Source organism: Macaca mulatta, chromosome 9 (genome assembly GCF_049350105.2).
Source record: "Macaca mulatta isolate MMU2019108-1 chromosome 9, T2T-MMU8v2.0, whole genome shotgun sequence".
NCBI classification, from domain to species: Eukaryota; Metazoa; Chordata; class Mammalia; order Primates; family Cercopithecidae; genus Macaca; species Macaca mulatta.
Window position 1 is genome coordinate 110377742 of NC_133414.1, and position 12897 is coordinate 110390638.

Genomic DNA, 12897 nt, shown 5'->3' on the forward strand with positions numbered 1-12897 from the left:
AGACAGACGAACATTTTTCCTTTTGGTCTCCCTAGGTTATAAGCCACAAAAGTGAAGGGATATGTCTTCAAGAGAAAAGAATACATTGGGCATGTCACAAATATTACTGGGCCTTTGTGCCATGAGATTAAGGGATGTCTGGTTGAAATAAAGACAGGCAGGAAAAAATGTCATAAGAGTGAAGGAAAGAAATCACAGATGACAGGAGTCCTGGATTTGAAGAGACCCAAATGAAGCTGATGATATGTCTCCTTGTTAGAATGGTTCTTACAGTGTGGTCCGGGGATGTGGGTGGGACACAGGGGTTCTCCATGAGTTTTATAGAAAGGAAGGGAACAGGTCTATATGGAGGTCTCCTGAATGCAGGATGCTGTGCACGTGCAATCTCATCAGGCTTCCTACAGCCATGGGAAATAGCTGCTGTCCTCCACAACCTACAGGAGAAGAGACCAAGGTTTAGAAATGCTGAGTAACTTGCCTGCAGCCATGCAGCTTGAAAGTGGAGAAGTCTGAATTTGAACCCATCGCTGTCTGACTCCGGAGACTGAACTCTTTCTGCAGTACTAGGTTCATCTCTCTTGGTGTCAATATTGATAACATGACTAAAGCAGATGAAAATGCTTAGCCCGGTGCTTTTGGCCTTGGCATGAAACAAACAGCTCCAACTGTTTGCCAGAGGCACTTAATTCTAAAGTTTTAAATGCTTTCTGTTTCCGGCACGAATCAGTTGTTCGCTTTTAAGATTGTAAACAAAGAGTTACTTTACAGTGTCTTACCAAAGCAGTATCGGTGTTCATTTATTCTCGTGAGAGATTTTAAAATTTATTTTATTTTGCTTTGGTGTTTTGCAGCAGTCAGCAGAAGAGGGGGATGTGCTTGGTTCACTGAAGTGGATAATGGCTAGAACTTTTTAGGAGGCTCTGCTCAAACAGAGGAGAAGAGCTCCCTGCTCTTTATCATGAGTCTGGTGGGCATGGATAGCAATTCCAGCATTTTGTGGCTTTATAAACACATTTTAAATATTTATATTGAAGCACTTTCAAACTTACAGAAACATTGCAAGAAGAGTACAAAGAACTCCCATATCCATTTATTCAGATTCCTCAGTTGTTAACATTTACCCCAATTGTTCCATCATCTTCCCTCTCTCTATAGACATCAACCCATCAGCATTAGTCTCTTTCTGAACTTTTGAGAACAAGTTGTGGATCTGATACCCCATACCTTTAAATACTTCACCACATCAAAGACATTCTCCTACATAACAATCACAGCCTTCCAAATTCAGAAAAGATGCTGATACAACATCACCATCTAATTCACAGACCTCATTCGGAATTTGCCAACATTTCCCATCAATGAATTTCCGATCAGTGTTTCTTTTTTCCCCACTCCCTCTCTCCCTCCTTCCTTCCTTCCTTCCTTCCTTCCTTCCTTCCTTCCTTCCTTCCTTCCTTCCTTCCTTCCTTCCTTCCTTCCTTCCTTCTTTCCTCCTTCCATCTCTCTCTTTCTCTTTTTCTTTCTTTTCACATGGTTCCAATCCAGGATCACATGTTACTTTGATTGTCATGTTTATTTCCTTTCAATATGAAACAGTTTCTCAATCTCTCTTTATCTTTCTTGACCTTGACATTTTATGAAGAGTACAGATTTCTCGTTGTTGTTTTTTTTTTTTTTTTCCAGTGCTTCCAGTGCCTCGTGCTCAGGCTGTGCATTTTGATGGAACATCACAGAAATTAGGGCTCTTCTCAGTGCATCTCATCAGGACACGTGATACTGTCCCTTCACACCACTGGGATGTGATCCTTGAATGTCTATCTGGTCACGGTGTCTGTCAGACTTCTCTACTGTAAAGTCACAATTTCCCCCTTTGTGATTGACAAGTATTTGGTGGAGAGATATTCCAAGGCTACACCAATATCAGGGGCTGGGTAGAGGATCAATGAACATGATATTGGCAGAGCCTCTGAGTATCTCCCCACCAATTACTACGCCTGTTAATGCCTTTATTTATAACTTCGATGATTGTTGCCAAATGGTGATAATTGATTTCCACCATTCCTTCTGCATTTATTTGTTGACATTTCATGGTAAAGAAGAGCCATCTCTTCTGATTTACTTATCTACCTACCTACTTACCTATCTACCTATTCATGTCAATATAGACCAAGCTTGTCCAATCCACGGCTCACCAGCCGCATGCGGCCCAGGATGGCTTTGAATGCAGCCCAACAAAAATTTGTAAACTTTCTTAAAACATTACGAGATTTTTTTTTTGCAATATATTTAGTTAGCTCATCAGCTATCATTAGTGTTAGTGTATTCTATGTGTGGCCCAAGACAATTCTTCTTCCAGTGTGGCCCAGAGAACCCAAAAGATTGGGCACCCCTGGTATAGAAAATGAATTGTAATCCATGAACATCATTATTTATTTCGGCACTCAGTGTTCACAGATTTGACTAATGAGCCCATTCAAGCTGCCTTCTGTGTCCTTTTGACAGGTCTACATCGTCCTTTCTTTGACATAAAGAATATCAAAGAGCTTTCTGGAATAAGATGCTCTTGTGCAAGTACAAGAAAGTCTTGTACTTCCCTTGCCTCAGCCCCGGAATCAGCCATTTCTCCAAGAAGCTCTGGTTCCTTTTAGTGGAGGGTCGTGTTTAGAAACCAAACACCGGATGCTCCCTCCTCCTGGAGTGAGATGGTTTTCTAGGCCCTCTTGGCAGGCAGAGCTAGGAATTATATGTGTGTACATATGTGCACACACACACACTCACTGTGTAGTATATGTTTATATATACTATGAATACACATAAACACATCTATCTATCTATCTATCTATCTATCTATCTATCTATCTATCATCTATCTGTCTGATCACAAGATTACATTGACACTTCCAATTACAATCTATCACCTCAGGATTCTTTCTATTTCCCCCCTTTCCATATCTGTCAATCTCTTCTCCAATGGTGAAAAACCTAGCTCCAATTAACCTCAATTTATTTACTCCTTCAGTCAGTCCCCCTAATGTAACCCATGTCTTGATGATGCCAACTGACTCTGAGTCCCCGGCCCTGCCACCGCCATCCAGCCCACAGCCACTTCTGGGGCCCTGGCCCTGCGCCACCTCTAAGGAAAGAAAAGAGAAAGGAAGAGGGAGAGGAGGAGGAAGAGCAGCTTGAAACCTTGATCATTTTCTTTGGGATCTTTCTGTCTTGTTTTCTTGTGTAGTTAACACAATCTGGAGCCACTATTGTTTGGAACCATCCTTACTCCAGGCTATGCAGAGAGGACAGACTTTTTTTTTTTTTTTTTTTTTGGTAGACAGGGTCTTGCTCTGTTGCCCAGGATGGAGTGCAGTGGTAGGATCATGGCTCACTGCAGCCTCGACTTCCCAGGCTCAAGTGTTCCTCCCACCTCAGCCTCTCAGGTAGCTGGGACTACAGGCACACGCCATGCCAGCTAATTAAAAAAAAAAATTTTTTTTTTAAGAGACTGGATGTCTCTATATTGCCTAGGCTGGTCTTGAACTCCTGGGCTCAAGCGATTATGCCTTGGCCTCCTAGAGTGCTGGGATTACAGGTGTGAGCCACCGTGCCTTGCCTGGACCTATTTTTATACCAAAAGATTCCTGTCCCCTCCACTCTTCCAGGTCATTGGATGGGGGGGCAGTCAAGGTATTGGTAGATGAGCAACTGGCTTGATCCTTTCCATCAAGGATTGGAGCTGAGGGTGGTAGACTCTGGGCCATGAAGTCCAGGCTTGAGTGAATGGCACATAGTCTGGCCTGAGGCAGCCGCTTCTGCCACGGCACACTAGAGGAGGGACCCCTTGCAGAGAGCACAGAGGCATGGCACACAGAATGCCGCCAGCTTTTGTGGGCCCTGAAGCTTGTACAACTTGCGGATCCTCTTTAAGAAAAACAATGTGAACATGAATACATGAGCCTGTGGCGTGGCCTTTAAATACCTCTTGCTCTTTCCATAACTGTTTTATGGAAATTAACTCAAGTGGATATCTACTACTTGGCCAAGAAGCTAAGGCACCAACAACAAAGCAAATGCTAGCTATTTTTTTCCCCTCTCAATTGTGAAGGCGAAGTCAGTTCAACGTTTTTGTCCCTGAAAAATGCTCCTCTTAACTAGACCACTGAATTGCCAGATAAGATTTGGGATTTTGCAGCAGTAAATAAAGAAAAATCAGAAGTTATAGTTTTGGCATTGCCATCCCAGGGTTTTAGTGTGGTTCACAAAGATGCCTTCTAAATCAAATGTCTGGGTGTCCTTCAGGATTGCTGTTGATTCAACATTCCTGGGCATGCTTTACATCCAGTGCCAAAAAACTTCAGAGTTCATATCAGAAAAAGTTTGCAAATCCACTAGCTGCAACTTTTGGAAGTGACAGTTAACCCCTTTTCTAGAAGTAGTGGACTGCAGATGAGCAGAAGACTGCTAACTAGAGAGGCCGCTCAGGGTTGGGGGTCTTGCCAATAAGGGGCACTGTGCCCCTGGGAGTGCCTCCTGCTCACCCCTCCCCACATCCTTGCCCACTCCCCTCCTCCTTCATCCCTCCCTGTAAATCCAAGAGTTGAAAGGGATTTGGACGACCTTTTATGAAGGAGATTACAAAGTTATCATCACTGATGTCTGGAAGAAGAAAGACTACAGAGTACTGGATCAAGAGGACACTTCATCATTATCTAGTCAATTCCTGGCTCAAGTTCTAGCTCCGTACTCTTTAAGCAAGTTACTTACACTTTCCCAAACGTTAGGTCCCTCTTCTATAAAACGGAGGTAAAACAAACACCTAAGGACCTTGTGAATGGCAAAATACAACTCCCCACAGCTCACAGATCTGTCTGATGCACCAGGCTCTGTTCTGAGCACTTCGCTTACATTGTTTCATTCAGTTCTTACTACAACCATGTGAGTTAGTTGCTATTTTTATCGCATTTTACAGACCAGGAAAATTAGGCACTGGAAGTTAGGTGATTTGCCCAATGTCATTTAACTAATTAATTGTTATTTTTATTAGATCTGAAGAAACTGGATGACTGAAGCTCAAGTTAATGCCCTTAGTCTGATGAAAGGATCCTTTGCTCATTTCAGAGGGGAATTCGCAGCAGGTCCTTTTGCCACTACATGGGGAAAGCAGAGGGTGGGAGAATAGTTGGAGACTTACCACCGGGTGTGGCCAAACCAGCCTGTGGTTCAGTAAGAGAGAAAGAAAACCTGCTCCGCCTCCAGGTCGGGTGAGAGCACCGGGATGTGGAGAAGGCGTGAAGGGCTCTAAGATCCTGAAACTTTCTCCCCCAGTGGGAAAGGAGCAGTCCTTGTGTCTGTGGGGCCCAGAGGGCCAGCATCAGTGGCACCGACCTCGTAGGGTAGCTCATTACCTTGGCTGCCCCAGGTAGGGGGCCATCAGGGACTCTTGCTGAGAGGGGCCAGGCACTGAGGGGCTGGCTTCCCAGATGCAGGCAACCCATCCATCCCTTAAAAGTATACAGTTGAGGCCAGATGTGGTGGCTCACGCCTGTAATCCCAGCACTTTGGTAGCCTGAGGTGGGCGGATCACGAGGTCAGGAGTTCAAGACCATCCTGGCCAACATGATGAAACCCCGTCTCTACTTAAAATACAAAAATTAACTGGGCGTGGTGGCAGGTGCCTGTAATCCCAGCTACTTCAGAGGCTGAGGCAGGAGAATCGCTTAAACCTGGGAGGTGGAGGTTGCGGTGAGCTGAGATCATGCCACTACACTCCAGCCAGGACGACAGAGCAAGACTCCATCTCAGGAAAAAAAAAAAAAGTATACAGCTGAAAGCCCAAGGCACCTTTCAAACCTCCAGTGACTCCTAAATTCAAAATGATACATTGTAATTATGGGACATTAGCTGGCTTTCTATTTAAGACCTACAAGCTTTGACTAATTTGGGATTGGTGACTTTTCCCCAAAGAAAGTCTTATAAAGAGATATTGCTTGGGGATTATCTAGGTTCCCAAAAGGATATTTGCCTAAGGACCCTCCCAGCTCAGTCATAAGGCCATTTAGTGGTACAGCCAGAACAAAATGCTTCCTTGGATTTCAGAGCTTGGGCTGTGGCGTCATTTTGTCACGGATCCAACTCCAGCTCCACTGACCCACTGAGGGAATCTGAGCAAACTACTCCTTGTCTCTACACCTCCCTTTCCTCCTAGGGTTGCATCAGGATTAAATGAGATAATGCGTGTAAAGGCATAGCACGGGCCTAGCATAGTGTTGAAGGTGAACTATTCTTACAGTCTAGTGACCTTCCTATGACTCAGGAATAGCACCGCCTAGCGAACTCACTTTTGGAGTAGCTTTTCTTTGTTCCGGCTTTGTTGTAATATAACAGACATACAGTAAACTACACACATTTAAGTGTACAATCTGATGAGTTTTGACATAGGTACACACCTGTGAAACATCATCACAATCAGGATAATGAACTGGATCCATCACCCTAAAAAGTGTCCTTTGCCCTTTTGCAATCCATCCCTCCCTTCCCCTTGTCCCCCAGCAAACATGGATCTGCTCTCTGTCACTATCGATTAGCTTGCATTTTCTAACATTTTTATAAATGGAAGCATACCATATGATTCATTTTTTGTCTGGCTTCTTTTACTCAGCATAATTATTTTGAAATTCATCCATCTTGGGATGAATCTCAACTTAGTTTCAGTTTTTTGTTTTTTTTTCTTTCTGCACATGGTGGATAAAGTATTTCCAAATGAGAGATGCAGGCCAGTGGGGTACTTCTCCAAGGTCCTGGTTGGGGTTTCTAGTATATTCTTGCAGCTGCCTGGGGTTTCTAACACTTGTCTTTTGAGCACTCTGATGCTCCCTGTGTCCCAGTATGTGCAAGTGTTGCTGATTCAAAAGCCACAGGACTTACCAGGGTGCACACCAGAATCTTGGACACAACTTTTTCACATTGCATGTGCCTAGACTTCATCCCCAGGGCTTCAAAGGTCTGAAGTGTGGCCTTGTTGTGAAACTCTGTTTTGAAGTAATGCCACTAATTTCCAAAATTCACCTGGGCAGTGAACACATAAGCAAAAGGAAGGGAGTTCAGGCTGGGCATGGTGGCTCACGCCTATCATCCCAGCACTTTGGGAAGCCAAAGCGGGCAGATCACTTGAGGTCAGGAGTCCAAGACCAGCCTGGCCAACACCGGGAAACCCTGTCTCTACTAAAAATACAGAAATTAGTCGGGCATGGTGGTGGGCGCCTGTAATCCCTGCTACTCGGGAGGCTGAGGCAGGAGAATTGCTTGAACCAAGGAGGCAGAGGTTGCAGTGAGCTGAGATTATGCCACTGCACTCCAGCCTGGGTGACAGAGTGAGACCCTCTCTCAAAAAAAAAAAAAAAGAAAAAAAGGGAAGGGAGTTCAGGTAACACCTGGTAAGAATCACATTCATAGAAGATGTGCTATGGCCTGCTCTGTGCGGCCTGAAATACCTTGTAAGACATCTGTGGGCCAAGGTGAGTGTGGTACCCACAGTTTTAATCACACATATGAAAATAAGTCTGCTCCCTGGGTTTATTTCAGTATTTAAGCACACATGACCAGAGGGCCACTGTGTGTTGTGTGCATCAGGAAATAAACAGGGTGGTGCCGTCACCTGCCTGCCCATGCAGTTCCAGAAAACCACACTCCAGAGGGCACGGAAATCAATATTGAAAATGAGACACTCAAGTTACCACAAAGAGTTATTTTTGCTTATTCCAAATTGCTGTTTCTTTAAGCAGCTATTTTCAGTCAGCCTCTTCTCTGGCTATGTATAGGAACAGCTCAGGCCATCTAAAAAAGAAAGACGGAAAAGAAAAGAAATCTGCAAATAGGTTCACATCCCAGGGATAAATCTGGGGCACTTGTGAAGGTGGTACGAGCCAGTTATTTTCCCAGATACCCAGCCTCTCCAAATTCTACTCATGGGCTGGAAACCATCAAGAAATAAATACCCAGGTACATTAGCGGGTCACTTTCTAGTAAGTGCTCAGAATTTAAAAATAGAGATTTAAAAGGAAATGTCTCCTTTGCCTCTAGCAGGGGGCAGCTCTCTGCTCTGTCTTTTGCTCTGCTATCCTGAGACCGCGTTTTGGTGGCAGGTGAGGGGAAGCTCGGGTCTATTTTTAAAACCTTCTGCTTCTCTGACTGTTGCCAGGGAGAACTTGGACAAAAGAGCAGTGCAGAGAAGGGAAGGAAGATCACCGTGAATGCTGGCCCAGTGAGTCACTCAGCGGTTGTGTGCTGGTTCTACTGCCCCCAAAGACATCAGATCTCCCCCCTCAGCTCTATCTCCTTTGCTGCCACCTTGTCTGGGTCACTGTTATTTTTCATCTTGGCCACGTGGACTTCCTGTTCTTACCCCTGGCTCTTCCAGTCTGTCCTCCACCCTGGAGCCAGAGAGAGCTTTTTAAAAGTGCAAATTGGACTGAATCACAGCTCGCATTAATATAAATGCATAATAAAAAGTCTGGAAGCTGTTAATAGTGAGTGTCTCTGGGGTGGGGCGAAGGGAGACTAGAATGTTTTCACTATGCCTGCTTCTGTGTGGTTTGAATTTTATACCATGAGCTTGTATTTCTTTCATAATTTTAAAAGAATCTCAAACGTTTAATTTGGTTCCTGCACTCCAGGAGCTCTTAATCTTCCATTAGGGTCCCCAACACTAAAAAGTCTAGGAATTATGCTTGTTCATTATGGCCTTAAGGAACAGAAGCTGCCATCACCGAGTGGAAGTGATCAAACTGAATATTAAGAGTGTGCTGATAAGCAGAGCTGCCCGAAGGTGGGCTGGCGGGCCAGCACAGGCAGTGTGCCAGGGCCAGGGCAGATGTCCCGACTGAGGCTGGTGCCCATTGCTGTGAAGTGGTCACTTGCCCTTGGGGTCCCTGCAGTTCTGTGACTCCATAGGATGCCCTGGCAGATACTTTTTTTAGCCTGACGGCTTTCTTTCATTTCTACTTCTAGTTTCTTTTTTCTTTTTTTTAATTGTTATTTTTATAGATTCAGGGACTACAAGTGTAGTTTCATAATATTGATATATTGAGGGGTGGTGGAGTCTGGGCTTGTAGTGTAACCATTACCCTAATAGTGTGTACACTGTATCTATTAGGTAATTTCTCATCCTTCATTCCCCTCCCACCATCCCACCCTTCTGAGTCCCCAGTGTCTTTCTACTATGTCCATGTGTACACATTCCTTAGCCCACTTATAAGTGAGAACATGCAGCCATCTGCAATTTCTGGGTTTTTTTTTTTTGTTGTTGTTTGTTTGTATTTGAGACAGAGTCTCGCTCTGTCACCCAGGCTGGAGTGCAGTGGTGCGATCTCAGCTCACTGCAAGCTCCGCCTCCCGGGTTCACGCCATTCTCCTGCCTCAGCCTCCCGAGTAGCTGGGACTACAGGTGCCCGCCACCACGCCCGGCTAATTTTTTGAATTTTTAGTAGAGATGGGGTTTCACCATGTTAGCCAGGATGGTCTTGATCTCCTGACCTTGTGATCTGCCCACCTCAGCCTCCCAAAGTGCTGGGATTACAGGCGTGAGCCACCGTGCCCGGCCGCAGTTTCTTTTTTTTAAGTGAGAACATTTAGCCACCTGCAATTTCTTTTCTTTTCTTTTTTTTTTTTTTTGAGACAGAGTCTCACTCTGTCACCAGGCTGGAGTGCAGTGGTGTAATTTCGACTCACTGCAACCTCTGCCTCCTGAGTTCAAGTGATTCTACCGCCTCAGCCTCCTGAATAAGCTGGGATTACAGGTGCCCAGCACCATGCCCAACTAATTTTTGTATTTTTAGGAGAGACGAGGTTTCACCATGTTGGCCAAGATGGTCTTGATCTCTCGACCTCATGATCTGCCCGCCTTGGCCTCCCAAAGTACTGGGATTATAGGCGTAAGCCACTGCGCCCGGCCAGCCACCTGCAATTTCCATCAGACAAATACAGTCCTGCAAGTCATGACTTAATCTTGTAGTTTCATGTGCCCTGAAGGTATGGACAGCAGTTCTTCTGCAAGGAAAAAGAACACACAAGATCTATAAGGAGTCAAATTGGACACTAGAGTTGGAAGGAGGAGACTCCAGGAACAGTGGCCAAAGAGGAACCATCAGCACAAACATTCCCAGCTAACCTCCCCCTGTGGCTTCAACACTAGAAGCCACTTCACCTAGAAGTCAAGTCCCATGGGTGCCTACCCGTGCCTGCCTCCCCTGCCTGCTTTCTGGTCCCCCCACTCACTCCCTCAGGCATAGTAACACCTCTGGATGCAGCTCATTGTCTGGCTTCTGGAAGAGAAGTCATACTCCTGTCCAAAGGGATGACATATCCTTCCAGCTGTCATTATTCTTATTGTGGAATAAATAGAGATATTAGTTTGATTGGACAAGCGCCTTATGGAGCCTACCTTGTTCCCTGTAGTCTCTCAGACATTTACAAATTGGTTGAACCATGTTTTTATTTTCTCCACCACCTCAAGGCCATACCATTTCTCTTTTTAATATACAGGCTACGCCTTGCACAGAGTAAGTGCCAATAAATATTTGTTGAATTGATTTTCCTGTTCAGAGACGTGGCAGAAAGACCCTCTTGCTTTCTGTGCATAATTCTTCTGTGCGGCGATTGTTGAAATCCTTTCTCATGGATACTGGTCACATCAGCCAGCACCAGGCCAAGTCTCAGGGTCTGAGCTGAGTATTACCTGGGTCAACAACCAAAGGTGACCTAAGGCTGAGCACAGACTGTGGTGGGGAAAGGGAGACTACAGAGGTTAAAAGGAGAACAATTCCAGTCCCTCACGGACAGGGATGAATATATGCTGCAGGCAGGAGTCAAGGTAAGAGGCTGAGAGCCCATGAGATGGGGAGCAGGTGAAGGAGTAGAGAACAAAGGGGGATGATATGATGGGTTCAAGGTCAAGGTGGTGGCCCAGGGCGGCCAAGCCGGTCATCCTGGGTTTGCATCCTCGCTCATGCTAGATGCCACTTTAGACAACTCTCTTTACTCCATGGAGCCACATCAGCTCCGTCTCCATAAGACCAGGGGGCTCATAGTCACTGGGGATTTAACGAGGGAACTAGTATTTGTGAAAACACTGTAAACTGGGAAATGTAAATGCAAGTAGAAGGCAAATTTGCAACATTTGGAAACATCTCCTATCCTTAAATAATTTTTTGCAAGTCTTCCTCTGCTTTCTCATTCCTCTTGAAGGTTTATTCCCAGGAACCTGGGGTCTTCAAGCTTGATGGGACCCTGGGGTTCACTTGGCTCATCCCTGTCATGTCACAGACAAGGAAATAGGCTCAGAGGGCTAATGAAAGTCACCCAGGGCTAATTAAAGAGCACATCAGGCTGGGCATGGTGGCTCACACCTATAATCCCAGCACTTTGGGAGGCTGAGGCGGGAGGATCACCTGAAGTCAGGAGTTCGAGACCAGCCTGGCCAACATGGTGAAACCCTGTCTCTACTTAAAATATAAAAAGTAGATGGGCATGGTGTCGCATGCCTGTAATCCCAGCTACTTGGCAGGCTGAGGTAGGAGAATTGTTTGAACATGGGGAGGCAGAGGATGCAGTAAGCTGAGATCACACCACTGTACTCCAGCCTGGGTGACAGAGCAAGACTCCATCTCAAAAAAAAAAAAAAAAAAAAAAAGGAAAAAAGAAAAGAAAAGAAAGAACACATCAAAGGCCATCCCCATCAATCACATGTTCTCTGGCTTGGATCTCCAGTTTACATTTTTATTTTGCTTTTTACTCCCCAGTTTTCATTTTACTTTCACCCCACATGTCATTTTAAGGACAACTCATGCTGCTCACTATAGACCAATATGGTCTAACTATTGAGTGCACGGTGAGGATGCTCATTCGGTTGGCCCCAGGCCCTAATAATAATAATTACCACAGCTGAGCCTTGAATCTGCTCCTGGGACCAGGCTACTTGGAAAGGATGACCTTCTGCAGGGTCCAGATCCAGCTGGTGAAGGTGGGAGGGAAGAAGCTGAAAAGCCTCTGCTCCCCTCTGTCATGCTGCTTCATCTTACCTTCCCTTGCAAAGTTAAAGTCTCCTTTGAGTCTACTTGGTTCCTTGTAGAGAGCCTGCTTCCCACTACACCTCTGTCTTACCTGATGTCTTTGGCAGAGCCCCAAACCATCTCAGTGTCAAATCCTGGGGCTCCCCTATTTGGCCCTGGTCTAGGTAACTGAACAGTCCCTGCAAACACGAGGGATTGATGTATGTCCAATGCAGGTATGTCATGAACAGGTTCCACAGCAGAGTGACTAAGGAACCAATTAGGAGATGAATAAAACATGTCCTGAATAGGTTATTCAAGAAAAGACTAATAATGAGAAACCCGAAGAAAGACGGGTGCATTATTTTTGGGATCGTCCCTTCTTAAGCAAGTGGAAGAAGGAAGGCCTGAGAGTCCTTCAAGGGCACAGCAGCCAGGGGAGGTGCTGAGTGATGGAGGCAGAAGTATTTTTTGCCCCTCATTTAGCAGACTTCCAAACACTGCCTCCTCCTCCGTGGTTGGGAGATGCCACATTTTGCTTGTCCCAAAGGCCCAGGACCTGCTGACCCAGCGTTTTTGTTTCCTTCAACTGTTGCTATGACCCAACCCCAAGTCCTGGCTATTGACTGAGGGACCGCTTGACTTCCCCAGATGTCTCGCTCTGCACTCCTGATGTGGAAAGCTACCCCCATCCAGAGTAGGGCCTCTGGGTGCTGGCTAGCCTTTTCCTGGCTCCCTGCATCAATGTCCTCCCTACAAAGCCTGAGATGCAAGATCTGTTTTCCAAACTACCAAAGTCATCACATAAATGTGTGAATGCATACATTTGCCAGAAAAACCGGCAGACAATACTACTAAT

General features: G+C 45.4%; 1 long non-coding RNA gene across 2 annotated transcripts in view; it reads left to right on the plus strand.

Annotated features, from left to right (window-relative positions):
* Nucleotides 1-12897, plus strand: part of LOC114670018 (uncharacterized) — a 54514-nt gene that overhangs the window by 17022 nt on the left and 24595 nt on the right. Inside the window, exon 2 of one of the 2 annotated variants that reach the window (XR_013398232.1) lies at nucleotides 8192-8514. The exons of the other annotated variant lie outside the window; for it this stretch is intronic. This is a non-coding gene — a long non-coding RNA (uncharacterized LOC114670018). Of the gene's footprint in view, nucleotides 1-8191; nucleotides 8515-12897 lie in introns of those variants that run through there. 2 annotated transcript variants of the gene reach the window in all.